A 21077-nucleotide genomic window follows, 5' to 3' on the forward strand; every position below is an offset into this window, starting at 1 on the left:
TATGTCCTGGTGTAATGTTATCAGTCATAAGTCAAGTTATCTTAAAATACTATATATCACAGAAATAACTAAGTTTTGTTGTCAATTCCCTTATAATAAATTCTCATCAGGTATTTAACCAAGGCATTTTTATGTCTTTTGCCTTTTACAGATAGTTTTGTTTTACTCTGATACTTTTGCAAAATTGAGATTCATGGAAAGGACTTTACCAAGTACTCTTGACCTCTGATACAACTGCCACGTTAGAAGTTGTCAAACCTTGGGTGCATATTTAACAACTGATGAAGGCGTCACCCATCATCTGTTCCTGGAGACCTCAAAATGAAATTGACTAGGAAGAGAAGTAGCTGACATCAATGTAGATTGCTTCCTCCCAAGACATTGGATCAAAAACATGTCTTTCCATTCCTCCTTCCCACTCTGATCGTTTTCCTTCCTAATTCTTTGAAGACTCTTTAAACTTTTTTGTCCCCCTTTTGCCTTGATATCACCTGGAAAGATAATGTTATTGTTCACATATCTCAGGCCACTACAAAGTGGGTCATCCAACCTCCAAACAGTTGTTGGATTTGCCACAAAACTGATGATCCTGTAGTTTTGTTCATCACAAAACTTCTCCTTGATTTCCAATGCCTCAGTTTTTCTGGAACAAACTTAAATTTCCTCACCCTGGGTGCCCATTTCCCTGTGTCTGGTTAACAACCCAGGGAATCTTGTATCCAGGTTCTGTACCAAAAAAACAGGGTGGGGAGAGGAGTGGACAAGGCAAGGGTAGGTCTACAGATCCTTAAATTAGCTGGCCTCTGTGGCTGCCACCTTTCCAGTCCCAAGCCATGGACTCAAACAGGAAATATCAGGAGGCATTCTTGATTCAAAATTACTGGTAGCTTCCTTTGGCAGATACCTACTCTCCTGGACAGGAGTAAGTGCATGTGAGGCTACAATCAGGAACCTCTTCTTAACTCTTAAAGCTATTGCACACCTTAATGCTAAAGCAATAGCTGCCCAACAGAACTTCCTTAGTCTCTCTGGCCAAAGTTGTTCTTGATGATAGGATAGCCCTTGATTATATTTTCACTGAGTAGGGAGGTGTTTGTGCTGTGGTCAACAGCACTTGCTGCACTAGAATTGACACTTCTGGGGAGGGTGAGACTCAGCTAGCCAGCTAGCTTTAAAAAGTGACTCCTTCAGTGGGGTCATTCTTTGACTAACTTGATTCTGAATGGTTTGGGAATCATGGCTCTGAAGTGCTCTCCAGACATTGGGAATTATCCTGCTTATGGTAGTCTCCCTGGTTCACTGTATCCTCTTGAAAGCTTTAAATGCATGTTCACAGCCACTAACCACCAAGCAAATGATCTCTGTAAAACTGTAATATCAGAAAATGTCCTAACATCCTGGGTGAGGGCAAGCCCTGCAGAGACAGCCTCAAGACTCGCCAGCCTCCTCACCCACCTCCCCAGCACCTTGCCCATTTGAACTGGACCGCCTGCCCTCTGCCTTCCAAGGACTGTGGCCTGGGAGTCAAAGCCACAAGCCCTTTGTCTGGGCCCTCGCAGGGCGGCACTGGTTCATGTTTAGTTGCTTTTATAGAGGATGAAGGAGCTGAGGTGGGTCAGCTGTTAGTCATGAGCCCTTAAATACAGCAGCTGATTCAAAAAAAAAAAAAAGAAAAAGAAAAAGAAAGAAAGAAAGAAAAGAAAAGGAATGAAGAGAAAGAGCACCTCAAATAATGTGAGCCAGACATCACGGCCTGTGAATATACCACACAGAAATTCAGGGGGAAAGAAAAAAGGTGAGAACTGCAGAGTGGTAGCTGGGAATAGCACTAAGGCCTTAAATTTTGATTACATCTGACAGTTAAGTCTGAGAGTCTCATCAAAGAGTTGTGGGGCAGGGAATTTTTAAAAACAAAAGAGGCAAAATAGAGTCATTTATGTTAAGCCCCATGTCACCAAACCGAGATTTAATTGCAGTTTTGGCTCTCCTAGAAATGGAATCATAAACCAGTTAATCAAAAATCACTTGAGCAATAGTAGTTTGGTAATCTGCCTGACAGACCTCTGACCTCCCCTAAGGAAAGTAAACTTGCAATAACCAACCTACTTTTTGTCTAATATAACCTCCTTGTTCCTGTTCCCTTCTGCCTATAGGAGTTTTTCATTTCATACAGCTTCATGCTTCAAGAACCACTGAATAAAGCCAATAGATTTTAAAAATTTACTCATTTGAATTTTGTTTTTTTAACACTAAAAATCTATGATGGAAAGTACTGTTCATTGATATGGGGCCATGTTATGTACAGGGAAGTTTCATATTGTAAGTTTAATTGAAATTTTAAAAGTGAAATAATTTTAAAAGTGAAATAATTTTAAAAGACATATAGCTACAAAGTAAATCTAATCCCTTTTAAATTATTGTGACTTGGAGAAATATGCAAAAGATACTCTAAAAGTAATGCCTTTATTACGATAGATAAAAGTAATAAAGAATATTAAATTTTGTTTGAAATTCTCTACTTTCAAAAATAGGAACAGTTATATTTTTAAAGTTTTTATCAAACAAGTCACTTTTTAAATTACAGCTTAAATACAACTACTTTAAAAGTTCATTTATTTTCTGAGTAAATATTATACATTACATGAAAGTAAATACACTAGTACAATGAGGAATTTATAATAAGTTATAATAACCATTCTCAGGAAAGTTAAGGGTTTTAGATATATTTCTTCCTTGGAGGCAGACTATTCAACTTCCATAATTAAAAGAGTTCAACTCTGAGGTCTATTCATTATAGAAAAATTGACTCATAATTACAAGTGAAATTTGTATTAAATAGTTTTTCCAAAGAATTGACTACTGTTCTAATAGCTTTGTTTACTTTAACAATAAAATTATCATTTAATGAGAAAGGAAAGTCGTAGCCAATTAAAGACCAAAGTAATATACACACTACATTTTTCAGCAATTAATTGATAACTTGCTTACCATGCTATCTAACAATTAACCAGGGAAACATTTCTAGGAAATAGAAAGCATTAATGCAAATGTGTTCTGGATTTATTCTTTTCTAATTCACTTACCACATTATCTAATCTGGCATGAGCAGAGAATCCCCTAGAAAGATTAATATTCAAATACACCTCTAAAACTTCTGGATTTGGCAGCCCTAATTGTTTTGGAAACACAAATTATTAAAGCAAGGAGTTTCTAAGGAGAGTTCTTACCTACCACAGGAGTCTGAGTGAAAAAAGGAGAATAAAAAGTTTTGCAACTTGCATACCATGAGAGGCTATTTCAGTAAATGAACCTAACAAACAGCTAGCAGGTAGAAGTGGATCTCAGAGATCCCTGGGCCTTTTGCTGACCTGCCCCTGGGTGGAAACCAGCTTTGGTGCACAGGTTGGCCACTCCAATGCACACCCAGACCCAGCAGAGGAAACCACAAATTGAGAATCACTTTGTAGCTCCAAAGAGGTAGCCCAGGGCTAGTTACAGGCAGCACCTGATATCAACACACTCAGTGATGGCATTAAGATCATATCAGTGCATGACCCAATTAGTTCCACAAGTGGCACATCCAAAGGGAGATCTCAGTGCCTACTAGGCCCTTTGGGTGGAAATCAGCTTCACAGAGCCAGCCCCCACACAGTAGCTCATCCACTGTGGACAGGATCAAACCTCATAGCCAGCCAGAGGAGCAACTCCACCCACAGGTGGGACTATAGCAATCGACAGGAAGGCTCACATAACCCACACAGAAGACATTCCTGGAGCATCTAGTTCAGGTGATCAGGGAAACTGAGCCACCGAGTCTACAAGATGCTTACTATATAAGCCACCGTACCAAGACTTGGAGGCATAGCAGATCTGCCTAATCCATAGAAACAAATAGGCCAAAATGTGGAGATAAAGAAACGTGCCCCAATGAAAGAACAAGAGAAATCCTCAGGAAAAAACATAAATAAATGGAGGCAAGCATGCTACCAGATATAGAGATCAAAACAATAGTTGTAAGGAAACTTAGTGAGAAACTCAACAAAGAGATAGCAATAAAAACAACATAGAAACCATAAAAAGAGTCAGAAATGAAAATTACATGAGAAGGATTCAAAAGCTGGCTAGATGAAGCAGAGGATCAAATCAGTGATTTGGAAGACAAAGTAGCAGAAAACAACATATCAGAATAGTAGAAAAAGGGGAAAGATAAAAAAAAAGGGATAGTCTAAGGGACCTCTGAGACAACATGTGGCGTTACAGTATCGGCCTCATAGTGGAACGAGAAGGAGGAGAGAGAGAGCAATGGAATAAGAACCTATTTAAAGAAATCATGGCTGAAAACTTGTGAGGGAAAAAGACACACATGTCCAGGAAGCACAGAGAATCCCAAAGAAGGTAAACCCAAAGAAGCCCACACCAAGACACATTATAATTAAAATGAAAAAGGTTAAAGACAGGAGAATCTTAAGAGTAACAAGAGCCAGTTACCTACAAGAGAGCTTCCAAACGACTATCAGCTGACTCCTGAAAGATTTCAGACCAGAAGGGACTGGCATGAAATATTCAAAGTGATGAAAAGCAAGGGCATACAACCAAGATTACTCTACACAGCAAGGCTATCATTTGAAATTGAAGGTGAAATAGCTAGCTTCTCAAACAAGAAAAAAAACTAAAGGAGTTCATTACCACCAAACCAGTAACACAAGAAATGTTAAAGGATCTTCATTAAGAAGAATAGGAGGAAACATAGTTATAAAGAATAAAATGGCAATCAATATGTGCCTATCAATAGTTACTTTAAATATAAATGATTTAATTGCTCCAATCAAAAGATATGGGGTAGTTGAATGGATAAGAAAATGACCATATCTATGCTGTTGATGAAAGATCCACCTCAGAACGAAAGACATACACAGACTGAAAGCAAAGGGATGGAAAACACATTTCATGCAAGTGGAAATGATTAAAAAAAAAAAAAAGCTGGGCTAACAATACTTGTATCAGACAAAAAGACTTTAAAACAAAGACTATGAGAGAGAACCAGGATGGCGGGGTAGGTGGACGCGCTGCACCTCCTCACACAACCAGAACTGATGGAGAGTCCAATGGCAAGGAAGTCTGACACCAAGGAAATAAAAAATAAACATTCATCCAGACCCATAGGAGGGGTGGAGACAGGCAGCCGGGGCAGAGAGGACTCATGTTGCCGTGGCTGGACTGAGACTGGCGGAGTGTGGGACGAAAGGGGCAGGCAGTGTGACCACTAGCAGACCCTGCGGCCCCATATTCACGCACAGATAAACCGGACAAACGGTGGGGAGCAAAGCAGACCACACAACCCAGGGCTCCAGCGCGGGGAAATAAAGCCTCAAACTTCTGATTGAAAATGCCCGTGGGGGTTGGGGCGGCAGCAGGAGAGACTCCCAGCCTCACAGGAGAGGTCGTTGGAGAGACCCACAGGGGCCTAGGGCGTGCACGGGCCCACCCACTCAGGAACCAGCACCAGAGGGGCCCAGTTTGATTGTGGGTAGCCGAATGAAAGATTGAAATCCGGTGGAGAGGGGAGTGGGCACCATTGCTCCCTCTTGGCCCCCTCCCCCAGGTACAGCGTCATAGCACAGCCACCAGCGTTACCCCGCCCCGGTGAACACCTAAGGCTCCGCCTCTTAAAGTAACAGACGCGCCAAGACAAAAAAAATGGCCCAAATGACAGAACACTTCAAAGCTCCAGAAAAAATACAACTAAGCGAGGAAGAGATAGCCAACCTATCAGATGCACAGTTCAAAACACTGGTTATCAAGATGCTCACAGAATTGGTTGAATCTATTCGAAAACCAGATGAAAAAATGAAGCCTATGCTAAGAGAAACAAAGGAAAATGTACAGGGAACCAATAGTGATGCGAAGGAAACTGGGACTCAAATCAATGGTGTGGACCAGAAGGAAGAAAGAAACATCCAACCAGAAAAGAATGAAGAAACAAGAATTCAGAGAAATGAGGAGAGGCTTAGGAACCTCCAGGACATCTTGAAACGTTCCAACATCCGAATTATAGGGGTGCCAGAAGGAGAAGAGGAGGAACAAAAAATTGAAAACTTATTTGAACAAATAATGAAGGAGAACTTCCCTCATCTGGCAAAGGAAATAGACTTCCAGGAAGTCCAGGAAGCTCAGAGAGTCCCAAAGAAGCTGGACCCCAGGAGGAACACACCAAGGCACATCATAATTACATTACCTAAGATTAAACAGGAGAGAATCTTAGAAGCAGCAAGAGAAAAAGAGACAGTTATCTACAAAGGACTTCCCATAAGACTGTCAGCTGATTTCTCCAAAGAGACCTTACAGGCAAGAAGGGGCTGGAAAGAAGTATTCCAAGTCATGAAAGGCAAGGGCCTACATGCAAGATTACTGTATCCAGCAAAGCTATCATTTTGAATGGAAGGGAAGATCAAGTGCTTCTCAGATAAGGTCAAGTTAAAGAAGTTCATCATCACCAAGCCCTTATTATATGAAATGTTAAAGGGACTTACCTAAGAAAAAGAAGATCAAAAATAGGAACAGTAAAAATGACAGCAAACTCACAGTTATTAATGACCACACCTAAAACAAAAACAAGAGCAAACTAAGCAAACAACTAGAACAGGAACAGAACCATAGAGATGGAGATCACATGGAGGGTTGTCAATAGGGGAGTGGGAGGGGGAGAGGGGGGGAAGGTACAGAGAATAAATAGCATAGATGATAGGTGGAAAATAGACAGGTGGAGGGTAAGAATAGTGTAAGAAATGTAGAAGCCAAAGAACTTATAAGTATGACTCATGGACATGAACTATAGGGGGGGAATGTGGGAGGGAGGGGGTGGGCAGGATGGAGTGGAGTGAGGGGGGTGGGAAATTGGACAACTGTAATAGCATAATCAATAAATATGTTTAAAAAATAAAAAAGACTATAATGGAGACAAAGAAGGACATTACATAAGGATAAAGGGGTCAATCCAACAAGAGGATATAACTCTTGTAAATATATATATTTACAAGACCTAGGAGCATCTAAATATATAAAGAAAATCTAGGATACATAAAGGGAAGAATTTACAGTAATACAGTCATAGTGGGGGATTTTAACACCCCATTGACATCAATGGGTAAATCTTCTAGACAACAAAATCAAGGAAACAGCAGCCTCAAATAGAACATTTGGCCCTGGCTAGCGTAGCTCAGTGTATTGAGTGCAGGCTGCAAACCAAAGGGTCGCCAGTTCGATTCCCAGTCTGGGCACATGCCTGGGTCGTGGGTCAGATCCCCACTAGGGGGTGCATAAGAGGCAACCACACATTGATGTTTCCCTCTCTTTCTCCCCCCTCCCCTCTCTCTAGAAATAAATAAATAAATAATCTTTAAAAAATAAAGTAGGTTTGTCAATAAATTTTAATCTTTTATTTCCAGGTCATTGTATATTTATGTCTGTTTCCTTACTTCCAGCCCTAGTCATTACAGAGGGCATTTTCTGAGCTTACCATTCCAGTGGCCTTGAAACAATTAAAAATAGTACCAATAGCTAATGTTGAATGCTTTCTACGCTCAGGCTTTATGCTAAATTAAACTTTTTATGTTAATTACCTCCTTTATTTCCATGTTAATGGATATAAGGAAATAAAGGGTCATCTCCATCCTCCTTTGTTTTGGTTTGTCATACAGGTGTCCTGTGCATTTCTGACATCCATTACATGTTAACAGCTTTGCTACTCGCACATAAGTCTGTACAAGTGATTGCAGCCTGCTGTGGAGTTAGAACTAACCGGACTCTAACTACAGTGGCTCTCAGAAAAGCAAATTAGAATTGCCATTGGGGTGGCATTTGTTCCAGAAACTAATTTTCAGTTGGAATTTCACTAGAATTTGGAAAGTATTTCAATTCATTGAATAACTCCTTTCCTCTTCCCCAGGAGAAAAGCTGTCAAAAAAGACTGTTCAGATGGTTGAAGAGCCAAATAAGATGCAAGTGTTACTAAGTTAGTAATAATAAGTGGCAAAGATAATTATGCTGAAATCTGAGGACAGAGCAAGAAAAAGCTCCGAGGGGTTGGGGAGCAGGGACTGGCTGGAGGAGGCCAGGGTAGCAAGGAGGGAGGCCTTAGGGAGGTGACTGGGCAGTGAGTGCGGTAATGGAGCTGGATTGGGCAGGCCTGGGTAGACCTGAGAGACAGGCCAACAGGACCTGGTCTGGGGACAAAGGGAGTGGAAAAGAATTTGTGGCAAGGCAAGGTGGGCTCCCGTCAAGAGCAGAACGGGAAGTTAATGAGAGGAGAATGGGCTGACAGCAGCTCTGGATGTCTGTCATTCAGGCAGCAGCTGCTGGCTAATGCAGAGCTTATTTGGGGGAGACAGCTGTCAATACCTGGTGTTAGCAAACCTCTTGCCTAAGCACTATGCAATCACAGGCAGGGTGGAGTTTGACAGGAGAACAAAGTATTTTTTTTTCCTTTTTTGCTCATAAGAATCTATCTCTTACTGTCAATGAGGTAAGAAATCTTAGCCTTTGAATTCTGTAAGGGATCACCTAGGAAATGTGTGGTCCCAGATTTAAAAGGTTGGAAAACTGGAAGAGATCTAAAGAACTCTGATATTTTAAATAGAGTGAAGATGTGAAGAGGGTGGGGTCATGCATTTATTAATTCATGCCAACGCTTTCTCCAACAAAAGTGGCCTCGGTTCAGCTAATGATTTTAAAATTCTGCACCCAATTCCCACACATGGGGCATTTCCCACACCACCAAGCAATTCTCTTACACCAGCTGAGTTTCATACAATTCAACTCTCCTGACATTATCTACCTGAACCCAATGTCACATTCCACAGGTTAAGGGCACAGTGCCACAAGATTGTCCCTCCTCAGTTGCAAGTTCAGGTTCTTGCCTGTGCTTCTGACTGACTGAATCAGAGGTTCCCAGGAGGCCCTCCTTGGGTTCTGTTAATCACCTAGAGTGGCTCACAGAACCCAGGGAAACAGTTTACTGATTAGATTACTGGCTTATTACAAAGGATATTGAAGGATTGGAATCAACAGCCAGATGAAGAGGTACACAGGGAGAGGTCTCCAGCAGAGAAGGTTGTATCCTAGTGGACTTGGGGCATGGGATAGTGGCTCATGGAAGCTTTCTGGTTCACCAATCTAAAAGCCCTCTGAAACGTCTCCCTCCATTTTGTCTTTTTAAAGGATGCTTCTTTACACACACATGATTGATTAAATCATTAGCCAGTAATGACTGAGGTGGGGTGGGGGCCGACTGAAGTTTCCAATTTTCTAATGGTTGACTCCTTTGGAAGCTAGACCCCCTCCATAGGTATAATGAGAAAGGTGTCTCATTAACATAACAAAAGATAGCTTTGTTGCTCTCATCACTTAGGAAATTACAAGGGTTTTGGAACACTGTGCCAGAAACAGGGATGAAAACCAACTATTTATTTCTGTGGATGAAAAAGGGGCTCTATAATAAATGTGACCAGTCCAGTGACCAAAATTAACCTCTCAGGGTGATCTGACCACAAATTCCTAGCCTGGCAGGTCACGTGGGTAGGAATGCCCTAGGCCTAGAACTTCTTTAGTGAAAGGTTTATCTTTGCCTCAGCAAGCCCTGTCCATTCTTTTTGCGCACCTATATTGACACACCTTTGAGATGCCTCTTACACCCCTCAGAAACAGGCTTGCGACTGCCACCATTCACCACTTAGTAAGACAGCACTAAGCTTGTTAACTATCCTGTATTTCACAGGTGGCAAATGCAAGGCCGTCGGGCCAAATCCCACCCTCCACCTTGTTTTATCCCGCCCAGCACCTTGGTTCTACCCGGCAGCAGCGCCGAGCTCCTTGCCCCTAGTTAAGGAGTAGTTACATTTATACAGTCCTAAAATTACATTTGGCCTTTTGGAGGCAATCAAGAGGCTGATGCGGCCCCCAGTGAAAATGAATTTGACACCCCTGTGATCCCTGTCTTGCTTTCTTTCACTTTCTTCTAATCTTCCTAAAATCTAAATGTGTATAAGAAATTGTAAATATATAAAAGAAACCGTCATTCTCTAAAGCAGTTTTCTGCTTATTGAGATCTTGCTTTCAGGCCTATCTTCTGTTTTGCTCAAATAAATTCTAATAAACTCATAAAATTTCCCTATAGGTTTGTATGTTCTTATGCCAGCATTTCTTACTATGAATCACAATATCACACTCTTTCTGTTTAAGTTAATGCTGCTTCCTGCTTCATTTTTTTTTCTGCTGAGGAAGCTACTAAGGTATTTTTCCAAGGATGTGACATGGATATTTGATGCCTTCACAGAGATATTTCCTGTCTTCTGCAAAAGGCCCGATGCCCTGTTATATGCAATAAAAGGCCTTTTTATGCATGAAGCTAAATATCAAATTTGGCTAAACTGCAACTGACAGCAACTGCCCTAACCCCGTGTGTATTTCTTCTGGGAGTTAGCTAATTATATTCACAACGGCTTAGCAGTAAGAGATTATGTGTTTGGATTTCTCGAGTTTGAGGTTCATGCATCTTGTATTCTGGTAGCCCTCCTTGTGCTTGCTCCTGCCGCTATTCACCACTTATTTCTTCTCCAGTCACACCCAATCAAAACCCAAACATTTGCAAAACATTTGCCCAATTTACTTACCTATCAAATATTTATTTTGGGTCTCTGTGCTTCATTCAGCAAGGCTTTTCTGCAAATCCAGGAATGTAGAGAAAATGATTTTATGCACAGCTGCTGCTGGCTGTTCATCTATTCATTCCATCTTGAAATCAAAATGCAGAGGGTGTTTTATCGGGGGCAGGAGCTATGCTAGGGGCTGGGAATATGGTTAATATGGTGGTAAGCAAAAACAGTCTTGTTTGGAGGATACTTGTGAGATGACACTACAGTCTAGTGATAACAGCTATAGACTCGAGGGTCCCCAGGGATTCCTGTCAGCTCAAACTACTGAATCATACTCCCAAAGCTTTATAGACAGGTCTCTGGGGAACGCTGCAATTGCCCACAGAAATGGCAAAAGTCTAGGGCTGGGTTTTCCAAAGCCAGTGGCTTGTGTTTGCAATGCTAACTACTAGCATCTTACATGCCATCAAATCTATCTCCTTGAATTTCCTCATTGTGCAGTCTGAGAATTGGTCCACAGCAATTGAATCCTTTTCAAGTCAGAAAGGGGATGTGTTTACAAAGGCGTATTTTCCCCAAAAGAATGCATAGGATCAAGGTTGCAGTTCACAAAGTCTGCTTTGGTTTAAACTTGATAATGCTGTGGTCTCCACAGGAAAGCTTTTGTGGTCTTAACACACAGCAGGCATGACATTTGACTATGATGACCTGTAATCTTGGAGGAATTTTCCAGGAAGCTGTGCTCATTTGACCATTTAGTTCTGCGTGACTGCAGAACTGGCTCTTTACCAGGGATTGGTGGAATCCTTCCGCCCTTCAGTGCCACGAGGGTGCCGAAGTCCTGAATCAAACCCGAGGAAAGAGCAGTCTTGCCTTCTGCCCTGCCCCTCTCTTCCCCCCACACTTGAACAGTTCCTCCCGCGTGCAAAGCACTCAGGGCACACAGATCAATGGGACACAGCTCTGACTCTCTTAATACACAAAGATGTACCTCATTTTAACATAACAAAAAATTAAAAAAAAATTACAAATAATAGCAAAGCCCAGAGTTTGGATTAAGGCTTCAGGACAATATGAGGTTTAGTAATAGAAGGCCTAGAATTTACAAATGTCTGTACCTGTTATTTGATAAAATAACCAGTTGTTGTACTTAGTATAAGTATAAAGCCAGATTCTGAAATAGATATGAGAAAAAAATGTAGTAAAGTTACAGAGGGCCCTTGAGGGAAGCCTGTCACGGCTTGGTGTCCTGTGGAATACAGAGAAGGGAGTGATCAGTTCTTCTAGGGAGACTTCTTAGAGAGGAGACACTTAAGCTGCGTCTTGTGAGATCAACAGTGGATAAGGGAGTAATTTCAGGCAAAGGGACGTGAATGTAGTCCAAGATAGAGCACTTAGGAATGAGGCATCTTGGTGCACTTGTATAACTCCAGGTTGCTGTTTGATATGATTGGTGGGTAGAGGACAGGTTTGGGGAGATATAACGGAGGCAGGACCCACCCAGATCATCGAGGATTTTGCATGTAAGATGGCACAAAGGAACCAAGCGAAAGCATACTCACACAAATCAAAGGTCCTACTTAGCAGCAAGGTTTACTAATAATTAAAAGAACACAAATAATCATGAGACACATGCACAACAGAGAAATCTGAGATTATAAACACAGCTTTCCAGACCTTTCTTGCTATGTCAGGATGCACTCTAGCCTCTATCGACATATGAGGTCTTTCATTAATGTATGTGGCTACATTATTTACACAAAAGAGATCTGTTTTGTACTTAAAAATTTAATCTTTTGTTTATTCACAGGATTACATAGGCTATATGATGTTTTTTAGGGAGCTGTGTTTCATAAATCCATGGTGTTTTGCTTACCATAAGCAGTTCTAAATAGATTTGGTATATCTTACTAAAAGCATTCCATAGGTAAGGGTTCTTCCACTAGCCAATGCCCTTACTATAGTTGACAGGAGATCCATTATTATATTATTGGCATGTTTATAAGAAGGTATGATATCATTACTTTCTTTCCTCTCTTGATATTTCTCTGCTTAACTTCTCCACCTTAGAGGGGAGAGAATGCTTTGTAGGTTTCCTACAAACCATTTATTCCTCAGTATGCATTTAGACTACCATAAAAGTAGTATGCATTTGTAATGCAGTGCTGAGACCATCTGAATCACCTGAGTTTCTTGGTAAAATGAGTATGAAATCAGACCTCTAAAGCTGGGGCTCAGGATTTGATTTTAATGACTAACAAAGGGCTCAGATGGTGAAGTAGGAATATTCTGAATTCACCTCCTCCCAGGGACACACTGAATCTGTAGTTACTTAAAGAATAATTACCTATGGGAGGAAAAACTAAAAATAATCTGAGAAATAACTACATATTGGGGAAGTGAGAAAAACATCTTTGTTCTTGTGCAACTAGGTTAACATAACCCTCTTTTTCAGACCCCTCAGAAGGGTAACCATCCTCAAAAGGGCACATGATCTTCTTAACTATCCAGTAATACAATCATAGAAATGTATCTACCTTGTTTTATCTACCTTCATGCAATCTTCTTTACATTCCTTTCTTTATTCCAAATGTGTAAACAGAACTGCAAAACTATCATTCTCTGGAACACTGAGATCTTGTTTCCTGGCATGTCACCAGTTTGTCTCAAATAAACTCTTATAAAAATTCCCTACAGGTTTGGACATTCTTACATTGATAAAAGAGAGAGAAAATACAAGAAAGTAAAAAAACCAAAATTTACAGAGTTTAAGAATTCATAAACTGAAGTGAAAAATACACTACACTAGTTCAATATCAAAGTAGAAAAAGCAGAAGAAAGAACCACTGAACTCAAATACAGGACAGTGGAACTCACCCAAACAGAGCAGCTAAAATAAATAAATAAACAATAACAACAAAAAAAGTGAAGATAGTTTAAGGGAATAATGGAATACTGAGCAAAATGCCATTCACATTATAGAAATTTGAGAATGAGAAAGAAAAAAGTGCAGAAAACGTATTTGAATGAATAGTGCCTGAAAACTTTCCTAACCTGGGGAAGGAAACAGATATTCACACTAAACAACCACAGAGAGTTCCAAATAAGGGAAACTCAAACAGACCCCACCAAGACAAATTAAAATGCAAAAGTTAAAGACAAGAAGAGAAGAATCATAAAAGCAGGAAGAGAAAAACAACTTATTTTGTATAAGGGAATCCCCATAATAATATCGGCAGATTTTTCAGCAGAAACTCTGCAGGCCACAAAGAAGGGGCTGATGTATTCAAAGTACTAAAAACAAAGTCCAAAACAAACAAACAAAAACTTTCAACCAAGAATCCTTTATTAGCAAAGTTACAATTCAGAATTGGAGAAGACATAGTTTTCCACATAAGAAAAAGCTAAAGGAGTTAATCACTAAACAAACCTTCTAAGAAATTTTAAAGAGACTTTTTTAACCCAAAAAGAAAGGGCAGAAAATAATAACAATAAAACATAGAACATATGAATCTCACTAGTAAAGTTAAATCACTAGTGAAGGAACAAGTATTAATCCCTTATAAAGCTAGTATGTAGGTCAAAAGGTGGAAGCAGTAAAAACACCTATAACTAGTTAAGGATACATAAGATAAAAAGATGTAAGAGGGGATATCAAAAATAGAAATGGGGGGAGAATAAAAATGCAGAGCTCTAGAATGCATTCATACTTATATTATCAACTTAAAATAGACTGTTATAAATTTTATATGTAAGCCTCATGGTAATCACAAAGTAAAACTTACAGTATATAAATGATAAAGAGAGAGAAACATAAGCACATCACTAACGAAAGTCACTTAACCACAAAGAAAAAGAGTAAGAGAAGAAGACATAAACAGAGAACTACAAAACAACCAAAAAAATTAAAAATGGCAATAGCTATAAATAACTATTTTCATGTAAATGGGCTAAATTCTCCAATAAAAAACAGGATGGCTGAGTGCATAAAAAGCAAAACCTATCTCTATGCTGTCTACAGGTGACTCACTTCAGATGTAAGGACATTCGTAGTCTAAAAGTGAAGGGATGGAAGAAGATACTCCATGCAAATAGAAATCAGAAGACAGCTGAGGTAGCTATACTTTCTTCAGGCAAAATAGACTTTAAACACTATTTAGGAGTACCAAAAGAAGAAGAGAGACAGCAAGGGATCAAAAACCTATTCGAAATAATGACTGAAAACTTCCCTAACTCAGTGAAGGAAAAAGATACACAGGTCCAGGAAAGTCAGAGAATCCCAAACAAGATGACACCAAGACACATAAAGAGGACTAAGACACATAATAATATTAATCACAAAAGTAAGAAACAAAGAGTGAATCTTAAAGCAGCAAGAGAAAGACAGTAAGTTACCTACAAGGGAGCTCCCAGAAGACTGTCAGCTGATTTCTTTTTAAAAATTTATTAAAAAATTTTGTTGTTGTTCAATTACAGTTGTCCCCATTTTCCCCCCATTACTCTCTCTCCTGACCTACTCACCCCCAACCCCCACATTCAATCCTCCTCCCTGCCCCCAGTTGTCTTTGGGACCTTTATACATGTTCCTTCACTTGACCCTTCCTCTTCCATCCCCTGCTATGACCCTCCTCTCTGGTTACTGTCAGTTTGTTCTTTATTTCCAAACATTTCAGGCCAGAAGGGATTGGCATAAAATATTTAAAATAATGAAAAGCATGGACCTACAACCAAGACTACTTTAACCAGCAAGGCTATCATCTAAAATTGAAGGAGAAGTAAAGAGCTTCACAGGCAAGAAAGGCTAAAGTAATTCAATATCGCCAAACCAATATTACAATAAATTTTAAAGGGTTTTCTTTAATAATAATAATAATAATAATAATAATAATAGACATAGTTATAAAGAATAAAATGAAATAAGTACATAATCTATCAGTAATCATTTTAAATGTAAATGGCTTAATGGCTCCAATAAAAAGACATAGAGTAGCTGAATGGGTAAGAAAACAAGAACCATATGCCATATTTTGCTGTGTATAATGTGCACCCACGTTTTTGTGTGCAATATTACATGGGATTATTATGCCCATTATTACACCCATGATACGCAATCATTATACCCATGTATAATGCACATCTTTATTTTTCTCTCAAAAATTTGGACCAAAAAGTACATATTATACATGGCAAATACAGTACATGCTCTCTACAAGAGACCCATCTTAGAGCAAGAGATACACACAATGAACATAAAGGGACGGAAAATATATTCAATGCAAATGGAAGTTTAACAAAAAGCTGTGGTGGCAAGGGTTAAATAAGACAAAATAGACTTCGAAACAAAAGCTATCCTGGGGGGGGTGGGGGTGCAGGGCAGAGAGGGATAAAAGGGAGAAAATAATGGGACAACTGAATTGCATAATCAATAAAATACACTTAAAAATAAAATAAAATAAAAATATAAGAGACAAAGACAAATATAAGAGACAAAGAAGGACATTGTGTGATGCTAAAGGGATCAATCCAACAAGAGGATATAACTCTTGTAAACATACATGCACCCAATATAGGAGCATCTAAATGTATAAAGAAAATTTTGGTGGGCATAAAGGGAGAGATTGACAGTAATACAGTCATAGTAGGCAATTTTAACACCCCATTGACATTAATGGATTGTACTTCCAGACAGAAAATCAACAAGGAAACAGCAGCCTTGAACGACAAACTGGATCAGATGGATTCAACTGATATTTTCAGAGCATTTCACCCACAAGTGTCAGGGAGCATTTTCTAGGGTAGACCACATGTTATGACACAAAACAAGTTTCCATAAATTTAAGAAGAGTGAAATCAACCAAGCATCTTTTTTGACCATAATGGCATAAAACTAGAAATCCATCACAAGAAAAAAACTGAAAAACACAAAGAAACAGAGGCTAAATAACATGTTACTAAACAATGAATGGGTTAAAATGAGATAAGGAAGAAATCAAAAGATACCTTGAAACAAATGAAAATGAGAACACTCCAGTCCCAAAAATCTATGGGACACAGTGAAAGCAGCTCAAAGAGGGAAATTCATAGCAATACAGGCCTACCACAAGAAGCAAGATAAATTTCAAAAAACAATCTAAACTTACATCTAAAGAAACTGGAAAAAGGACAATGAAGTAAGCTCAAAGTGAGAAGGAAGAAAATAATAAAAATTAGAGAAGAAATAGATGAATGAGGAAACTAAAGCCTCAAAACCTCAGGTGGTAAAAACCTGTGTGGGGGTTTCAGTGGTGGGAGAAACACCCAGCCTCACAGGAGAGTTTGTTGGGGAGACCCAAGGGGTCCTAGAACGTACAAAAACTCACGCACCGAAGAACCAGCACCGAAAGGACCTATTTGCTTATGGGAAGTGGGGGAAGTGGCTGAAAGAGGAGTGAGAGCAGAGCCAAAGGGGAGTTCCCTCTCTGATACCTCCCCTACATATAGCGCCACAATGCAGCCAAGTGGGATGCCCCTCTGGTGAGTACCTAAGGCTCCACCCATGTAACAGGTACACCAAGACAAAGAAGTATGGCCCAAATGAAAAAAAACCAGATCAAAATTTCAGAAAAAGAACTAAGAAATGAGGATATAGATAACCTATCAGATGCAGAGTTCAAAACACTAGTAATCAAGACGCTCACAGAAATGGTTGAGCATGGTCTCAAAATAGAGGAAAAAGTGAAGGCTATGTAAAGAGAAATAGAGAAAAAAAAGCAGGGAACCAACAGTGAAGGGAAGGAAACTGGGACTCAAATCAAGATTTCAAACAGAAGGAAGAAATAAAAATTCACACAGAACAGAATGAAGAAACATGAATTCAAAAATATGAGGAGAGGCTTAGAATCTTCTGGGACAACTTTAAACACTCCAACATCCAAATCATAGGGGTGCCAGAAGGAGAGGAGGAAAAGTAAGAAACTGAAAATCATTTGAAAAAATAATGAAGGAAAACTTCCCCAATCTGGTTAAGGAAATAGACATGCCAAGTCCAGGAAGCTCAGAGATTTCCAAAGAAGTTGGACCCAAGGAGGAACACATCAAGACACATCATAATTAAATTACCCAAGATTAAAGATAAGGAGAGAATCTTAAAAGCAGCACAGTTACCTACAAAGGTGTTCCCATAGGATTATTAGCTGATTTCTCAAAAGAAACCTTTGAGGGCAAGAAAGGGCTGGAAAGAAGTATTCAAAGTCATGAAAGGCAAGAACCTACATCCAAGATTATACAGTGAAGCTATCATTTAGAATGGAAGTGCAGATGAAGTGCTTCCCACATAAGATAAAGTTAAAGGAGTTCATGATCACCAAGCCCTTATTATATGAAATGTTAAAGGGACTTACCTAACAAAAAGAAGATCAAATCTATGAACAGTAAAATGACAACAAACTGACAACTATCAACCAAACCTAAAAACCCCCCACAGAAACAAATAAGCAAACAACTAGAAAAGGAACAGAATCACAGAAATAGAGATCACATGGAGGGTTATCAGTGGGGAGGGGGTGGGGGGAAAATAGAGGAAAAGATAAAGGGCATAAGAAGCATAATTGGTAGGTAGAAGATATACAGGGGGACGTTAAGAATAGTATAGGAAATGAAGAGGCCAAAGAACTTATATGTATGAAACTTGGACATGAACTGGGGGGGGGGGGTGATGCTGGTGGGAGTGGGGGTACAGGGTGGAGAGGGATAAAAGGGAGAAAATAATGGGATAACTGAATTGCATAATCAATAAAATATACTTAAAAATGAAAATAAAAATATAAAAGATAATTGAAACAAAGAGCTGGTTCTTTGAAAAGACAAGTATGACTGACAAACATTTAACCAGTCATCTAAATAAATAAACAAACAAATAAATAAATAAATAAAACCAGAATTGAAAGAGGAGAAGTAACAACTGACCCCACAGAAATACAAAGGATTATAAGAAAATATACAAATAACCATATGCCAACAAATTGGACAATCTGGATGAAATGGATAAATTCCTTGAAAGAGGAAAACTTCCAAAACTGAATCAAGAACAATCAGAAAATCTGAATAGACCAATTATAGCTACATGCAAAAAAAAGAAACTCTACCACCAACTTACACCATACACAAAAATATACTCAACATGGATCAAAGACTTAAATATAAGTCATGACACCATAAAAGTCCTAGAGGAGAACATAGGCAGAAAAATCTCAGATATTCCATGCAACAATATTTTCACCAGTATGTCCCCTAGAACAAGGGACATAAAGGAAAGAATAAACAAATGGGACTTCATCAAAATAAAAAGCTTCTGCCTGGCTAAAGAGAGCATTAGCAAAATGGAAAGGGAACCAAACATATGGGAAAATATATTTGCCAATCATACCTCATACAAGGGTTTGATCTCCAAAATATATAAAGAATTCACAGGAATCCACTCCAGGAAGGCAAACAACCCGATTAAAAAATGGGCAAAGGACCTGAACAGACACTTCTCCAAGGAGGACATACAGAGGGCCCAGAGACATATGAAAGGATGCCCAGCATTACTAGCCATCAGAGAGGTGCAAATTAAAACCATAATGAGATACCACTTCACACCAGTCAGAATAGCCACCATAAACAAATCAACAAACAATAAGTACTGGTGAGGTTGTGGAGAAAAGGGAACCCTAGTGCACTGTTTGGGGAATGAAGACTGGTGCAGCCACCATGCAAAACAGTGTGGAATTTCTTCAAAAAGCTAAAAATGGGACTGTCTTTTGCCCTGGTAATTCCACTGGTAGGAGTATGCCCTAAGAATCCTGAAACACTGATTCAAAAGATCCTATGCACCCCAATGTTCATAGCAGCACAATTTACAATAGCCAAGTGCTAGAAACAGCCTAAGTGCCCATCAGTAAATGAGTGGATCAAAACATAGTGGTACCTCTACACGATGGAATACTGCACAGCAGAAAGAAAAAAAGGAGCTCTTAGCCTTTGCAAGAGCATGGATGGAACTGGAGAGCCTTATGCTAGTGAAATAAGCCAGGCAGTGAAAGACAAATACCATATGATCTCACCTATAAGTGGAACCTAATCAACCAAACAAATGAGCTAGATATAACCAGAGACATGGAAATAAAGAACAAACTGACAGTGACCAGAAGGGAGGGGAATAACGTGGAAAAGAAGGGGAATGGTCATCAAGGAACATGTATAAAGGTCCCATGAACAAAGACAATGGGGGGGCAGAGATTGAATGTGGGAAGTTTTGGTGGGTAGAGTGGGGGAGAGTAATGGGGTGAAAATAGGGACAGTTGTAATTGGACAACAAAAACAACAACAAAAACAACTAATGAAATGGAAGCAGTAATTAAAAAAATAAAAAGAAAAACCTCCCAACAACCATGCACTGGACCAGATAGGTGAATATTAACAAATGTTTGAAAAGAATTCAACAAATTTTCAAACTATTCCAAAAAATTCAAGAGAAGGGAAAGCTCCCAAGCTTATTTTATGAGGCCAGCATTATTCTAGGTAATTCTAAAACCAGACAAAGACACTACAAAGAAAGAAAACTGTAGGCTAATATCCCTGATGAACATACATGCTAACATTCTCAACAAAATATTAGCAAACTGGATCCAGCACAACTTAAAAAAAGAATCACACACCATGATCAAGTGAGATTTGTTCTGGGGATGCAAGTTTGGTACAATATCTGCAAATCGATAAACGTGATACACCTCATAAACAAAATGAAAGATAAAAATTGCATGATTGTATCAATAGATGTAGAGAAAGCACTTCATAAAACTGGCACCAATTTATGAAAGAAACTCAGCAAAGTGGGAATAGAGGGATCATACCTCAACATAATAAAGGACAAATATGACGAACCACAGCCAACATCACACTCAATGAGCAAAAAACTAATAGCATTTCACTTAAGATCAGGAACAAGACAGGAATGTCCACTTTTACCAGTCTTATTTGACACAGTACTTGAAGTCCTAGCCACAGTAATTAGACAAGAAGAAGAAACAAAAGGCATCCAAATTGGAAAGAAAAAGTAAAACTGTCACTATTTGTAGATGACATGATATCCTATATAGAGAATCTTAAAGAGTCCACCCAAGATCTACTAGAACTGATAAATGAATTCAGTAAAGTAGCAGGATACAAAATAAATATCCAGAAATGTGCTGAGCTTTTATACACCAATAATAAACTATCAGAAAAGGAAACTAAGAAAACATTGTCATTTATAATTGCATGAAAATAAATACCTTGGAATAAATTTAATCAAGGATGTAAAAAACCTACACTTGTAAAATTATAAGACATTAAAGGAAGAAATTGAAGAAGATACTAATAAGGAAAGCATATCCCATGTTCATGGATTGGAAGGATTAACATCATTAA

At 39.1% G+C, this 21077-nt stretch overlaps 1 protein-coding gene across 1 annotated transcript in view; it reads left to right on the top strand.

The window, feature by feature from the left end:
- The window catches only part of LOC123479386 (serine/threonine-protein phosphatase 1 regulatory subunit 10-like), a 533905-nt gene extending 531707 nt beyond the window's left edge, over window positions 1–2198 (top strand). Inside the window, exon 12 of the mRNA XM_071222139.1 lies at window positions 152–2198. The gene's annotated coding sequence lies outside the window, so the exon portion shown is untranslated. The remainder of the gene's footprint in view (window positions 1–151) is intronic.
- Window positions 2199–21077: the final 18879 nt, after the last annotated feature.

This window comes from Desmodus rotundus, chromosome 8, assembly GCF_022682495.2.
Source record: "Desmodus rotundus isolate HL8 chromosome 8, HLdesRot8A.1, whole genome shotgun sequence".
Classification (NCBI taxonomy): domain Eukaryota; kingdom Metazoa; phylum Chordata; class Mammalia; order Chiroptera; family Phyllostomidae; genus Desmodus; species Desmodus rotundus.